This window comes from Nelumbo nucifera, chromosome 2, assembly GCF_055504915.1.
Source record: "Nelumbo nucifera cultivar China Antique chromosome 2, China Antique-T2T, whole genome shotgun sequence".
Lineage (NCBI taxonomy): Eukaryota > Viridiplantae > Streptophyta > Magnoliopsida > Proteales > Nelumbonaceae > Nelumbo > Nelumbo nucifera.
The window spans coordinates 106,755,114-106,770,482 of NC_142650.1; the positions used below are offsets into that span (position 1 = coordinate 106,755,114).

At 43.7% G+C, this 15,369-nt stretch overlaps 1 pseudogene; it reads left to right on the top strand.

Annotated features, from left to right (window-relative positions):
* Positions 1–8,914: 8,914 nt before the first annotated feature.
* On the top strand, positions 8,915–14,641 carry LOC148802732 (polygalacturonase inhibitor-like; annotated as a pseudogene).
* Positions 14,642–15,369: the final 728 nt, after the last annotated feature.

The following is a 15,369-nucleotide window of genomic DNA, read 5'->3' on the forward strand; positions in this document are numbered from 1 at the left end:
AACAGAGCCGAGTTGGATTGATCCGCTCACCAGCTTTCTGCTACACGGGGCCCTCTTGCAGATCGTAATGCCACCAGGAGGGTAGAGCGTCAGGCAGCCAAATACGTCATGATAGACGGACGACTATACCGAAGATCCTACACGCTCCCTTACATGCGCTGCCTACGACCCTCGGAAGCCGAGCTCGTCCTCCGCGACACTCATGAAGGCCTGTGCGGTGGACACTTGGGGGGTAGGGCCCTCGCTCAGAAAGCACTACGACAGGGGTACTACTGGCCAACTATGAAAGCAGATGCGACCGACCTTGTCAGAAAATGTGACAAGTGTCAGAAGCACGCCAACATCCACCACCGGCCTGTTGCCGACCTGAAATACCTCACTAGCCCATGGCCATTTGCACAATGGGGGATTGACCTACTCGGGCCATTCCCACCAACAACAGGACAAAGGAGGTTCCTAGTGGTGGCAGTGGACTATTTCACAAAGTGGGTCGAAGCTGAACCTCTCACAACAATCACGGCTCGGAACGTGCAGAACTTCTTTTGGAAGAAAATAGTGTGTCGTTCCGGATTACCTCGGGTACTGATCTCTGACAACGGTAAGTAGTTCAAAGACATAAAGTTCCAAAACCGGTGCCGAGACATGGGAATTCAGCAGAACTTCACCTCGGTTGCGCACCCTCAAGAAAATGGCCAAACGGAAGTTATGAACAGGGCTATCCTTCGAGGACTAAAAGCGCGCCTAGACCGAGCTAAGGGACTGTGGATGGATGAGCTGCCCAGTGTACTACGGTTCTACTGTACCACAGAAAAGACAGCCACAGGAGAAACACCCTTTAACCTTACATACGACACCGAAGCAGTCATCCTAGCCGAGATTGAAGTCCCCTCGCTGAGATTAGAAGCATATGAAGACAGAGCAAATGAATATGAGCTACACACCAACCTCGACCTACTAGACGAAGTATGGGACCTCGCATACATCAAGACCGCGGCCTACCAGCAAAGGATAGCTCGGTACTATAACAGCAAGGTCAAAAAGCGGACTTTCCGCGTTGGCGATCTGGTTCTTCGCAAGGTTATGGTGCCTGAGCCTGACATTGGCAAGCTCGGTCCGAACTAGGAAGGACCCTACCGAGTAAAGCGAGTACTCGGGGAAGGAACATACGAACTCAAAATCCTAGAAGGGAAACAAGTACCTCGGGCGTGGAATATTGTCAACCTAAGACAATATTACTCATAAATCACCGAACTGGGTATACCGCGAGTCGCTCCTAGAGCCTAAGGGCCAATTCGCCGAGCTAGCGACGACCTTAGCAACATGAGATCCAGTCACCCCCTCAGTAGGGGGCAGACTTTAGGAAAATGGACCATGAGTCACTCTCAGGGCTAAAGGGCCAAAATGACGCAGATAAATTTTAAGGGGATACCACAGTACATGACGTATCGAGGGCACAAGCAGACCAGTGGATCTCGCGACGCTTAGCTCACCTCGGCATACAACCAGAAGACAGTTCGGGCATATGCATTACTATGCCTTACTTTGCATTACTGCGTCTTACTACGACAACATTACCCATAAATTACCAAATTGAGTAGACCACGGGTCACTCCTAGAGCCAAAGGGCCAATACGTAGAGCTAGTGATGACCCCAACAACCCGAGACCCAATCACCACCTCGGCAGGGCCAACGCGCCGAGATAACTGAGGACCTCGGTGCTATGCATGACTTAACTGTCTCACCAGCATAGGCTCAGTATGCCAAGGACAAAAGGAGTCTCGGGTACGAACTCCCTAACACTTAGCCTACCTCAATATACGCTGATAGGGGTAAACACTGACCTAAGTAGCCATGTCAGGCACGCGCCTTAGTATGTCCCCCTCAGGGTATGTTGTAAAATCTTATGGTCACCCCTACCAAGTACAGGGAAATAGTTCAGGGTGACAGCGGTAAAAGGATGCCCACCTTGAGAACTAAACTCGCTAGCTCGATAGCTCAGGATAAGACAAACACTTCGGCAGAAGAGAATTACACAAACACTTAACAAAAAATGCACTCTCATTACACAACATACGTTTCCATTGCAAAGCCTCAGTACAGGGGGTCAAGAGAAGGAGAAAGTAAAACTGAGCTCGCAGGCCCAAGGTACAAGGAACACACAATTACTTTGAGGGCTTATCGACCTCACTCGGAGCCTCTTCAAGGGTGTCAGCCAGGTCGGTAGCACTAGCCTCCTCATCGCCGCCCTCCTCTTCGGAGTCTGGGTCATCCATGGCCTGGTGGGCCATGTCGTCTGTGATCCTCCAAGTGGTGATGGCACTTGTGTCGAGGTCGGGGTATGTATGCCTTATCAACCACCTGCTACTGAGCTTAAACCCCCTACGGTAGACCTGCGACATCACATCGTCAAACTTAGATGATTTGACATAGTCGATGATGGCCTGGACCTTCGTCTCCTCGAGAGCTTGATCGAAGATCTCGATCTTCTCCTTAATGTCAGCCTTGAAGTACTCCACCTCGTGCTCCAGGGCCCCCTTGGCTTCCTTAAGCACCTGCGCCTTGAGCTGCATAGCCTTCTGACCCGCCTTGAGGCTCTCCACCTCGAGCTTTAAGGCCTCCTAGCCTGCTCTAAGCCTGTTCACCTCATCTTTCAGCCTGTCCCTCTAGCGGGTAATCTCCTCCTTCTCTGATAGCAAAACTTCAATAAAGCCCTTCTGAGCTGCAGCATCACTTTCCAACTAATGAATCTTGCACTGCGCTGCCCTCAGATCTGTATGAGTTGTACGAGATGACTCCTCAGCAGCCAAAGCGCACCTCAGGTATTTGTCAGACTGAAAGGCCAACACATGCACAACAGTGTTCACCTGGCGAAAGGAGGTCGGTCAGTACCACAGAGGAAAGAATGAAATAATGGGAAAGTGGTGACCCTTAGAGTGCGAACTCACCACCATAGCATGGGTTGCAGCATGGGCCCCGAGCTGACCAGGGGTGAGTTCAGCCCAGCCTATAACCTCTACGGAGATGACAGCCCCTCTACTTCTTTCAAGGCTGACCTGGGGGTTCAGGATGCTCTCCTCCTCCTCCTAGCTCCCCGAGTTGGACGTCGCCGTCTCCACAACATGATGAGCTGATCCTTCGGAAATCTCAGCAACAACCTCGGCAGGATTAGGAACTTCGGCGGCAGCCCCAGCTGGCTCAACGACCGGCTCTGCCGCCATTTCAGGCTCCTGAGATGGTAAGTTCCCCTCCAAATCTATCACTAGAGGGGCACTAGGAAGCTCAGGTCCTGAGATGGGAGGTTGTGGGAGCTCGGGCCCCCAAGAAGGGACCTGCGGGAGGTCGGGTTCAGGGGTGGGGGTACTTGGGGGCTCCACGCGTGCCTTCTTGGCGGCTCGCTTTTTCCTCTTCTTCATTTGGTGAAGGAGCCTCGGTCCGATAATCCTTTCTTCCTCCATGGGACCTGCAATAGAGCTCGGCGTCAGTAAGCTTGAAAATACTTGGCTGATTAAGCAAGACACTAAAGTAGAAATAGACCTACCCGGGGTCAAACCGGCCTGAGTGAGCTTCTCTTCGGCAATGTAGTCCCTGTCATCGAACCCGACCTAAGCCCATGAGTGGAATGTTTCCCTCATCTTCCGGTCGAGAGTAATGCTAGGGGCTTGGGTAGCTACCCTCTAGCTAGTAAGGAAGGGCCACCTTGTGCTGCTCCGGACTACAAAGTTGTCCCGCTTCCAGGCTAGGACCTTGCTTGGGAATTTATGTAACATTTTGAACCCCGGGCAAGGGGACAGATAGTAGGTCCGCCCGCGCTCGGGGGGAACGCCCGAGGCGCTCTTCTTTATTAACAGAATGGAACAAAGGATGTCTATGTCTAAGGGAAAGTTATGTACGGAACAAAGGGAGATAGTCCCGACCATGTTCCGAATAGAGTTTGGGTGGAGCTGGTCCAGCGTGATGTTGAAGCATCTCAACACCTCGGGAATGAGGCGGTGACGAGGGAGACGAAGCCCGCCAATGAGTTGCTCCCTAAAGATCACGATCTCATTCGTATCGTGCTTCCAAGGGAAGTTGCCGGTAGGAAGACTATATGAGTACCCCTGAGGCAGGTTGAACTGCTAGATGAGGTGTTGAAGCCTCTCTAGCGTCATAGTAGATGGACCGAACTGATCTGGCACCCGACCTCGGCGGGAGGTGGACGCCAGCCTACCCAAGGTCACCCATGCCTCATGAGAAGGTCGGGCGACAGTAGGGTCACCCTAACGCGAGGTACCCACCTCGGTTTTGTCTAAGAGACTGTCCCCGCTAGACATAGAATGAAATGAACTGAAAAAGGAGAAAGGGAAGCTCGGGGACTCACATGGAAAAAACACAACCGAACTAGAACTGAACGAACTAGAAGACCCGAGCTGAAGACTCCAAACGTGAGCTCAAGCTAGACGAAAGATACTTAGTGGTAAAACAAAATGACTAGGGTCCCCCATTATTTATAGCCGCTGGGTCCGGGCACCAACGGTCAAGATCGAAGCAATCTAACGGTCCTCAAGAAAATCGGCTACGACACTCTCAAGGCGAAATCAGTTTCGCGCGTTTTTTGGCATCCACGAAGTCTAGATCGCGTGACGTCCGCGCGTAAGTTCTACGCAACCCAGGTTTTTCCTTTTGAGTGAACTGAACACCAGACCGGTCTGGCCAACGAGTTGCCCGACAGGGTGGAATAAGTACCGAGCCAAATCCACTCGGCTTACCGTGAACTCCCCGCGTCGGGTCACCACCCCCAACACGAGGAGTGGGGGGCAATTGATGGAGGGTGATTTAGCCTGACCTCGTAGCATAGGGACACGTGTGCGTGACCTGACTCAACGAACATCTTAGCCTGATAGGACAACCGCGACTCGATGGGAGAGACACGCCGAGTCCAACACTGGCCACTTGACGGGTTAAGCGACTCGCCGGGGACTAACACCTAGCCAACCTTGACTCCCACCAAGTGTGGGAGATCCCGAGCTCCTCCTAGGGCCCGAGCTCTCCTTGAGACCCGAGCTCCTCCTAAAGGGGCTCCGAGCTCTCCCTTCCTAAGAAGGGAGCACCCCGGTTTATGGCTAAGTATCCCGAGGGAGAAGAACCTCGGGGCAGCACCGCCTCCAATGCAGGCACCTCGGCACCTCAGTGCCGAGACAAACCTACCCTAGGTGGTTCAGCGTACAATAGCTCGGCAGGCTACAAGGAAACGTACCAGACATCCATACCTGCCGGATCCGGTGGCAGGGCTCTGATCCTTTGCCAAGCGGCGTTCTACTTGCCAGGCGGCGTTCTGTTTTCCGTCTTTGAAAAGCGTGACGCGTCTGTCGAGTCCGTACCTGGCAATAGCAGTCTATAGCCGCAACCTGCTCCTGCCACACTTTCCCTGGCAATAACGGCTAGGGCAGTGGCGGTTATGCCAGATGTGACCGAGCTCCGACATAAAAGAACCCTAATCCTCACGAAGCAAGGGTGTTGAAGCTTAAGCACTTTCAACACTCTTAATCTTTGTTCTTTCTTTGAGATTTTTCCAGTTCTAACTTAGCCATCAGAGTGTTCCCACCGGAAAAACTCCCCGGGAACCCTTCGCCTTCTCCTTCCTCTCAGGTGCCGTCCGTTCCAACCAGAAGCCAAGTCACAACCAACTAGGAGTGCCCAGATCGTGCAACATCAATTACAATACCTAATCGGTTGCAGACAAGAAGAAGAAGAGGTTGCCCTGTTTGATTGCAAAGAAGAAGGCAAAAGGTGAAAAAAAATTCCAGATTTCATCAATGATGCAGAAACAAAAAACGTGATTACCCTATTCAATTGAAACCGAATAGGGTAATCACAAACAAATAAAGTGTGGTGTGGTTGCCTTGTTCGGTTTCAACGATTACATTACCTACTCAGTTGCAGATAAGAAGAAAAAGATGTTGCCTTGTTTGATTGCAAAGAAGAAGACAAAAGGTTAAAAATAAAATTTCTAGATTTCATCGATCATGCACAAACAAAAAACGTGATTACCCTAATCGGTTCCAACCATTAGCTTTACCCGTTCCATTGTAGACAAGAAGAAGAAGAAGAAGAAGCTAGAAAGAAAGAAACCGTACCTGTTATCCTTGAGGAGAAAGCATGCAAGGCGATTGCAGGAGAGAGTAGAGTTGAGTTGGGGACGATGAAGAACTCAATCGTCGAATATTATGGGAGAGTTCATTCAACGCGGGAAAAAACCCGCGCCATATGTTTTTTTTTTATTATTTTCATTTGTTAAATGATCTAAAATGATCCAAGCCGTTGATCTAGGTGTTTAATAGAGGGCAAAAAACCTGTGCCACCTGCGGACCGACCCCACTCTGGACTGGCCCAACACGGTCTGACAAGATCGCACGTGGGCCGTGCCAAGCCCATAACGATGGTCCGTGTGATGCTAGACCTAGGGTTTTAGGTTCATGAGCCAGGCCGGTATGGCACGACCAAGCGGGTCCTACTGCTCATAGCCTGTGGTCTGGCTCGCGACATGACTCAGCATGACCCATATATACTATTTATCTATATTTTATATATATTTATATATAATATATAATATAAATTATAATTATATAATAATATATAGTATATAATATATTAATAAAATAAATAATTGCTTTCAATTTTATTATATTAATTTATTTAATTATTATATATATAAGCAATTATATACATCAAAATTTTTAAATAAATAGACAAAAATAGCTTTGGCCTGGTCCATGGCTCGGTTTGGGCCAAGGCTTGGCCCACGAGCCAGCCTAGCCTGCAGCACGACACAAGCTCACTCGGGCTTGGGCCATGCCAGGCCGACCCCGGCCAAACTTTTCACTAGGGAGGGCGGCACGGCCTATAATGGCCTGTAGGCCGTCACGGGCCGTGCCGGCCTCCCCAATGAAAATTTGGGGGTTGGCCCGGCATGGTCCACAGCGTGGCCCACTTTACACCTCTATTGTTTAATGAGAAACTGCTATTGGTCTTTAGTGGCGCTTATGAATAATTGCCACTAACAAAATAGTGGCATTTTCCAAAGTGTCGCTAAACTAATTGCCGCTATATCATATTTATAGTGGCGCTTTTATAAAATTGCCGCAAAATATTGTATATTTAGTGGTGAATATAAATACGTCGCTTGACAATCCGCCATTATAGGTCAGTTTTGTTGTAGTGCCAACTTTTTAATTTGGTCCCTCTTATTAAAAAGACATAAATCTAATTTGAAAAAACACTTTCTTCTCATTCAAATTTCTCTCATTAAATCTTGTATATTAGTGTTTTTATAATAATTTATGGAACAAAGAAAAGTGATCAAAGCATGGTGTAATGGTGGATATGTTGTTTTTCAACTCAATGACCTAATTTCAAATGTTCTTATAATTTCTATCAATATTTTTAATATGCAATTGGATTTATTAGTTTGCCATTTGGACATATTCTTTGAGTATGTTTTAACTTAATCCAATTTGTTGTAAAAAATCATTGATTTGGTCAACAACCAAATGGCCATTGAATCATTCACCTATTTGACTAGGTCAATGGATCCAACTCGAACCTGAACCAATCTAGTCCAAAATTTTACATAGCCCAAATATGGCCTGAGCCCAACCTAACTATGCACATTCATACATATGTATATATGTAATATTTTTCATACATATTTACATATATATATATATACATACTTATTTATATGTATATACATCTGTATACATATTTACTTGTGTGTATATATATATATGCATACATATTTGCATAAATGCATATATGCATGTATAGTCTTAGAGCAAGTTCATTGACCAACTTGGCCCTAGCTTGGGCTTGACCCAACCCGAGTGCATCAAATTAAAATGCGGGCTAGGCTCGGGTTGGGAAGATCAAGCTTGACTTCAGGCTTTATTTAGGCTTGGGCCTTTAAATCCAAATTTTAGGGTTAGGCATGGATTGACCATAAACCCTGCCCAACCTGCCTAATTTGCACTCCTAATATGGAATGAACTGCACCACACCTTGAAAAATGCTTATCAGAGTGTGGTATATGAATTGAACTGCACCACACCTTAGAAAATGCTTAAGTGGACATATCCACAGGTGCAAAACAACTATCCTACTATAGCATAACTATAGTGTGGACATATCCACATGTATGGTGTGGATGAGAATACACCACCCAATACATAGCACTATTTTAATTAGATGCATTTCAAAAAGCTTTGAATTTGGTAATACTTAATAGACACGGATCATTTTATTATTTCTATGATAGGAAATGAAGAATATTGCATTACAAACAAAGTACATGTCATAGATTAGTTAGAACCATTGAGGAAAATTAAAATAGTTAACATATGGGGGGGTTCTTTTTGCTTCAATTGTCATAAAAAAGTTCGTGAGTATCGATATTTTAATTCTTTATGTGTAAAGCAACAATCCAATCTATTGCACACAACTGGTAGAGACTAGTCCCAAGTTGGCAAGTTGCAGCAGTGGTAGAAAAGATTCCTGAATTTAAGCTGGAAAGGAACCTTGTTTGGAGGGAAGCACAGAGAAGCCAATGGTATCTTGGGAACAATTTTTTGTTTTATTTTATTAAAATAAAAATCATGGATAAGGTGGTCTCCCATCTCGAGTGTAGAGTCTGCAGACATTCAATTTCTATCTGTGGATGAATGAGGAAAGTCCGAAAATGTTGAAGAAGGATGCAAAAGAGGCCAACTCTTTAACCACGACTTAAATTCAAGAATACAGAGTGGCAGAGAGAAAATTAAAACCAATTAACTCTCTCCTGGGCTTTCCGTTACTCCTCCATAAATTAAAGACTGATCCCTTCCATGTTTTCTCAATTCCAAACTGGAAGAGTGTCATTCCATCCACAGAGGAGAACTGAAGATGGAAGTTCGCAGAAGTGGTGCCTGGTCAAATTCTCTTCTCCACGTTCTCCTCCTCTTCCTCATTTCATCTTCTCTCCCATCTTTCACCCTCTCCGGCACCGTTCACTGCAACCCACATGACGAACATGCTCTCCTAGCATTCAAGAAATCCCTGAACGATCCCAAAGACTTCGCTTCCTGGATTCCCAACACCGACTGCTGTAAGTGGACCTACATTGAGTGCGACACCAACACCAATCGCGTTACCCAGCTCTCCATCAATCAAGCTAGCATCTCTGGCGAAATACCGACAGCCATCGGCGACCTCCCCTACCTGGAAACCTTCATCTTGAGCGACACGAACTTCACCGGTTCGATCCCCTACTCCATCACCAAGCTTAAATGCCTCACAATTCTCAGACATAAAGATGTAGGAGAGAAAGAGTAAAAAATAAAAGAATGGTTGTATTATTTGACCTGTCGACCAGGCTGAGATAGATACAATATATATACACAAAGATGAAAAGAATAAATAAAAAAAACTAAGAATAGGAGCCTATGCACAAAGATTTTCTAATTAATTTCTACTAATTAATTCTTCCTAATTTAGTGGTTGCCAAATCTGTGTGAGAGCCTTTATTGGTAATTGGAGGAGATTTGTCATTGGCAGCTGCTAAATATCCTTTATTCTCAGTTGCTATTCTGGATTGAGAGCCTCCATTGGTAACTGCCAGTCTTGTGGAGTTACCTTCTGGAGGACTTTCCATAATACACCCCCTCAAGAGAAACGGGGCGGGAAGCACGTGAAATTTGGACCGGAGAAAATCAAACCGAACTGGAGCAAGACATTTTGTAAAGATATCAGTCAACTGATCATCAGTAGAGATATATCGGATATCTAGATTTTTACGGAGAATATGATCATGTAAGAAATGAAAGTCCACTTTGATGTGCTTGGTGCAAGCGTGAAACACCGGATGCGCTGCCAGATACGTGGCACCAATATTATCACAGTAAATTATAGGCGGAACAAGTTGATGAACACCCAAATCCCGTAGTAGGGAGTGAAGCCACAACAATTTTGTGGTGGAGTTAACTAAGGAACGAAATTCAGCTTTAGTGCTAGAACGGGCAATGGTGGGTTGTTTCTTCACACTCCAAGAGATTAAATGAGATCCAAGGAAAATACCATAACCACTAGTAGACCGGCGGTCATTAGGGTAATCAGCCCAATCAACATCTGAAAAAACAACTAAATATCCAAGAGAATTGGATGCAAAAAATAGTCCATGTTCAATTGTGCCTTTGAGATAACGTAGAATGCGTTTTACTGCCGTCTAATGATCATTGGTCGGGTTCTCAAGGAATTGATAGACTTTGTTCACCGCAAAAGCCACATCTGGACGTGTAAGTGTAACATACTACAGGGCCCAGACAGTGTTGAAATACTGAGTAGGATCAGGAAGTGGGTCTCCTTGAAATTTAGACAATCGAGACATAGGAGCCATAGGCATGGTCAAGGGTTTAGATCCTACCAAATTAGTTTTTTGTAGGAGATCCATAATGTAACGCCTTTAAGAAAGAAACAATCCAGTCTTGTCACGATGAGCTTCTACTCCAAGAAAATAGTGTAGAGATCCAAGATCCTTAAGAGAGAAGCTCCGAGACAAATAAACAATTAGTTGAGAAACATGAGCAGCAAAAGAACCAGTAACAATAATATCATCAACATAAACCAAAATATATAGAGAAGTATTATTTTTGGTGTAAATGAAGAGAGAGGGATCACATTGAGAGCTTCTAAAGCCAAGATCATGAAGTCTTTGACTGAGGCGAGAAAACCAAGTCCGAGGGGCTTGACGAAAACCGTATAGAGCCTTTTTAAGTTTCCAGACATATTCTGGACATGTCTGATCCTCAAAACCCCGGGGCTGTTTCATATAAATATTTTCTTGAATAAAACCATTCTGGAAGGCATTGTGAACATCTAACTGCTTAATGTCCCACCATTGTGAGGTGGCCAAATATAAAACTGTAAAAACAGTGGATGACTTAACAACAAGGTTGAAGGTATCAGTGAAGTCAACATCAAGAAACTTGAGAGAAACCCTGAGCTACTAGTCTAGCTTTGTAGTGTTCAACAGAACCATCAAGTTTCCTCTTAATTTTGTACACCCACTTAGAGCCAACAACATTAATGGAAGGGTCATAAGGAACAAGTTGCCACATACCATTCTGTATAAGCGCATGAAATTCAAATGTCATAGCAGTGCGCTAGTGTGCTGACTTCGATGCTTGAGAATAGGAAGTTGGTTATGCATCAATCGGACTATCATCTGCAAGTAGCCCTTCAGGTAAGGGATAATGTGTGACAGGCTACTTATGGTGGGAACTCATAGAATGAGTAGTCATAGAATGTGTCCATACAACCGGTGCATGAACAACAGATGTGGTGTCGAGAATATCCTGAATCAGTCGCGTTCTCTGTCATGGCTAAGTTGTTTGATTATCACCATGAGACAAAGACTCATTAGTATCAATGGAAGATGAACTTGTAGTTATACCTTGTTCAAGAGATGGAGAGTCAAGAGAAGAGATATCATTCTACGCATCAGTGACTGAAGGAATAGGTAGCAGGGTGACTGGCACTGAAATTAGAGGATCAGAAAAATTTTCAAAAACTGTTTCTCATCAAAAACCACATGTCTAGCAATAATTTCTTGTGAAGTAACCGGATTATAGCACTTGTACCCTTTATGAGAGGAACTATATCCAACAAAAATGCATTTAACAGATCTATAGTCCATCTTGTGCTTGTTGTATAGCCGAATGAAAGGACAACAGACACAACCAAAACTTCGCAATATAGAATAATCAGGTTAATGAGAACATTGTAGTTTCTGCTACTTCGACCCAGAAGGATTTGGGGAGAGAGGAGGACACTAGTAGAGAGAGAGTGGACTCAATAATATGCTAGTGTTTCCTTTCAACATTTCCATTCTGCTCATGAGTATGAGGACAACTGACCCTGTATGAAATTCCTTCACTATCCAAGAAGGGGGATAATTTTCAAAACTCTCCTCCCCAATCACTTTGAAACATTTCAATTTTAGTGTCCTTTCAAAAGTATCAAAACATAATATTTATAGCCTTTTGTAGACTAAACCTGGACAGGTCTCCATACATTTGAATAAATTAACTCTAAAGGCTAAGAGACATTACTAGAAGAAATTGGCAAATTTAAATGATGTGCTTTGCCTAATTGGCAAGCCTCACAAATAAACTGCTCATTTACATGTCCTGAATAAGGTAAACCAAATTTACAAATTACTAATTTAGTTGTTTTTAATGATGCATGTCCTAGGCGATGATGCCAATCCTGGATAGAAGTTCTTTCTCCAACAAGTGCTTCAGTTGATTTTTCTCCTTCATTAATGGCTCCCGGGAGCTAATAGAGTCCATCTCTACTGGGTCCTCTGAGTAGAACTCTCCCCATATGATCATTCAATAAAAAGAAATCCAGGTGAAATTCAAATATTAAATTATCTCTTGTGAATTTGCTAATAGAGATCAAATTCTTTGTCAAAGCAGGAACATGATAAATATTTTTCAAATTAAACTGATAATGATCATAATTTAATGAAGAAGAGACAATACTCTTAATTGTCAAACCTTCACCATTACCTACTTTCACTTGGTCCATACAAAAAAAATTCAGTCTTATTCTAGAGTCACGTGATGAGTTGCTCCACTATCAGGGTACCAATCAAGGTCGAAATTAGCTATTGAGCCATTGTAGGAAGACATACCACTATGAAACGTAGCCGTAGGATCTGGACAAGTATAGTTTTGTTCTCCTTGGTACGAGAGATCGTACCGTTTGTAGCACTTGAGTGCACTGTGGCCAGGTTTGTTACATACCAGGCAGATAATTGTATTACCTCTTTCTCGACCTTGCCCACGTCTAGACTGCTTGCCACACCCCTGCCTCTGCCGCGGCCATAATTCCTTTTGTTATTTTGAAACTGAGAATTATTATTGCTATTCTTTCCATTGTTATTATTATTTGTAGTTATATTGGTATTGGGAGCTTCACTAGAAACATTATGCTGAACAAGCCAAGATTCATGGCTAAGCAGTAAACCGAAAACATCATTGATGCCTAACTGATCAGCATCAGTCCTATTAGTAATAGCATTGACGAGAGATTCATATCCGCTACCTAGTCCAGATAGGACATAGAGAACAAGGTCTTCCTTAGCTACCTTGTTCAGAAACAGTAGAACAAGGTTTTCCTTATGGACAGATTGCCTTTCTTAAGATTTTGTAACTTCCGCCTTAGTTGTAGCACCCTAGATTGTAAGTGAGAAGAAAATGATCTTTCTAGAGCACTCCAGACTTCGACTGCATTAGACAGTCCAACAATTTGGGCTAATATGCCCTCTGTCAGAGATGCAACAAGCCAATTTAAAACAAGTTGGTTCAACTGTATCCATGAATAATAGTTTGGGTTAAGAATTTTCTTACTACTATCATTGGGATTTGGAATTTCCTCTGGTGGTGCCTTGGTTGAACCATCAATTAAGCCCATTAGTTTGTAGGCCCTGAGAACTGGCAGAAGTTGAGCTCTTCAAAGAAGAAAATTTTCTCCATTCAACTTGATGGTAAGATACGGAGAAATGTTAGGAATATAATTCATGGCTACTGTAGTAGTCATGTTCTGAAGACCAGAAGAGTTGGAGCTCATAGCTTCAAACGAATCATCATTGTGAGATGCCATAGGCACTGATACTAAGATAAAGATGTAGGAGAGAGAGAGTAAAAAATAAAAGAATGGTTGTATTATTTGACCTGTCGACCAGGCTGAGATAGATATAATATATATACACAAAGATGAAAAGAATAAATAAAGAAACTAAGAATAGGAGCCTATGTACAAAGATTTTCTAATTAATTCTTTCTAATTTCCTGTTGCCAATCTGTGTGAGAACCTTTATTGGTAATTGGAGGAGATATATCATTGACAGCTGCTAAATATCCTTTATTCTCAATTGCTATTCTAAATTGAGATGTGTCATTAGCAGGTGCTAAAAATCCTTTATTCTCAGTTGCTATTCTAAATTGAGAGCCTCCATTGGTAACTGGCAGTCTTGTGGAGTTACCTTTTGGAGGACTTTCCTTAATAGTCAGTATCACTCGGACCAATCTATCCACCCGCATCCCTAACTTCCTCGGCCAAGTTAAAAGCCTAGTGTGTGTCTCTCTTTCTCTCCAACAACAAGCTATTCGGTCCGATCCTGGCTTCCCTTGGAAACCTCAACAAATTGGAAAGTCTTCAACTTCAAGTAAACAAACTCACAGGCGAGATTCCCAAGTCTCTAGGCAAGTTGAACCTCGAGTCGATTGTTCTGTTCAATAACAAGCTCGTTGGGGATGCATCGGTGTTTCTTAGGGCCGACGCAGCGACAACGTGGATCAATTTGTCGTGGAACCGGCTCGACTTTGTCTGTCAAAAGTGAGCTTTCCACGGAGCTTGACGAATCTGGATTTGTCGCATAACAGGATTCGAGGAAGCATTCCGGAGCAAATAATGGAGTTGGATTCGATAGTAGTGGTGATGGACTTCAGCTATAACCGGCTCTGTGGAAAGATTCCGTTCGGTGGGAAGGTGCAGGATCAAGGTGAATCCCAGTTTCTCCATAACCAGTGTTTGTGTGGCCCGCCTCTCCCCAACAGCTGTAAGTAGTCCGGCCAGCATGACTGGGGGTTCGAAATTTCTGGTCCAGAAATCAAAATGGCCAGTTGAATGAATAAAAGTTTAATCAATATTTTGATGTGATCTGCTCATTGGCTAATATGTTTGACTAGGAAAAGTTTGACTTTGTATCAGTTTCCAATTTTCCATTCTCAATTTCCTATTCAACCCCGTTCGTTTTCACTTAACTCTGTAAATTTGTTTATCCGGGCAATTGTTTATCAGATTTTACTTGTTCAGGTAAGTGAAGTTTCAGTATTCCTGTGTAAATACATGTTACTCGTGTAAAGAAAAAGAGTGGGGGGAACAGATTGGGGATGTTTTTATTGAAAAAATGCCGTTATAGGCATTGGCGTTTCCTGTAGATGAAACAAAATGAAACAATTGTTTGATTTTATTATTTATTAAATAAATGATAAATAATAAAAAACATTTAAAATGAAATTCAACCAAACAACAAAAATAGGAAACATTTAAAGTGAAAAGTATAAATAAACATTTAAAGTGAAAAAGTACAAATAAACATCGTATCCATAAATGTCCACAGAACCAAAAACATACATTATGATATGAGAATAATAAGTTACTTATCCACCTTGTAGAAAGGTATCAATTAGGTACCCAGATACTTGATGGTTTCCGATATCTTGACTTACCATGGGACCCGATACTGGGTGGTTTCCGATACCCATATAACTACTTTTTAACTATTAGAAATT